We start from the raw sequence: 1,390 nt of genomic DNA, 5'->3' as shown, positions 1-1,390 counted from the left end.
GACAGGGAGGCCTGGAGTGCTGTGATTCATGGGATCACAAAGAGTTGGACATGACTGAGCGACTGATCTGATCTCATCTGATCTGATAGGATATATTACATTTACATAAAAAATCTCATGATCTTCATTCTTATATAATTTGGATAAAAGTAAATAAAAGAAAAATATCAACAGACAATACACATGCATTTTTGACAGGTTCCTGGAAAATAGATTGGAAACCTTAGAAAGCCCTAGAAATCTAACAAAATGTCATTGCCTGAGCATAATTTTTTAATTCTGTCTGGTAAAACTGTGTACCCTTATGGGTAATGTGGACATAATAATCTGCCTTTAATTAATTTTATAGAGCACTGGCAATGATTTTTGGTCTTGTGTTTTAATTTATATATGGTATTTGTTTAATACATTGAGTTACAACTAACTATTTGAAAACATTTTTCCAGGTCTAATACCTGAATTACAAAAAGAAAAACAATAGTTTATAGCCAAAATGATTTAAAGTACTCACTAATTGACCAGAGAATATGGATATGTGATATACAAGTGACCAAAATATCTATCCTATTGGCAAATAATTTCTCTTGAGTCACTCTCCTTATTGCTTTTTTAACAATTCCTCCCCCAAGACATATTCCTGACTAGACCTCAAATCAGAATCTTCTGAGTCTCCTGCACTGCAGGCATTCTTTATTGTTGAGCTAATGGGGAAGCTTCCTATAAATTCTAAAAATAGTGAATCCTTATGTCATACACTTGAAACTTATAAATTATAAATCAATTATAAATTAATTTTTAAAAGAATGGACATATATAAATAAGCACCAACTAAAAACAATAAAAAGTGCTGTTGAAGATTTATGATTATCAGAAGCAACTTTTAGATTTTAAGTATCAGAGATGGGATAGAAACTATAAATGATATGAGGAATAATACTAATTTATTACTTGACATAATACAATAATACAAATTCAATATTTAAATAATTATTAAAAGAAAAATTCACAAACCTTTCTCGTGTTTTATGTATGAAGTAATAAACATGTGTAGGGATGCTGAAGATCTGAAAAAAAACAGAGAAATCAACTAACTTGGCCAAATAGAACCATGTTCTGCTCAACTGCCATCTCTTCTGAGAGTTTTCCAGCACCATAAGATTCCCCAATTTGTATGCCTCAGGAGGAGATGCTAAAGGTGAGTAGTGGGGTCCATGACATGGAGATGTGTGAAAATCCTAAACAAAAGTGTCCTTGTGTAAATGCTTACTGATGATTAGTTATGCATAGTCAAGTGCTCTTTACATTATTTTCTACTTCTGGCTGTGAGCTGTTAATAGTTCATAATAAAAAAAAATACTAAATCAAAACACAGTATCACTTTTAAAGTGAA

This window comes from Bison bison, unplaced genomic scaffold (genome assembly GCF_000754665.1).
Source record: "Bison bison bison isolate TAMUID 2011002044 unplaced genomic scaffold, Bison_UMD1.0 scf7180017848895, whole genome shotgun sequence".
Taxonomy (NCBI): domain Eukaryota; kingdom Metazoa; phylum Chordata; class Mammalia; order Artiodactyla; family Bovidae; genus Bison; species Bison bison.
This window is presented reverse-complemented; position numbering follows the sequence as displayed.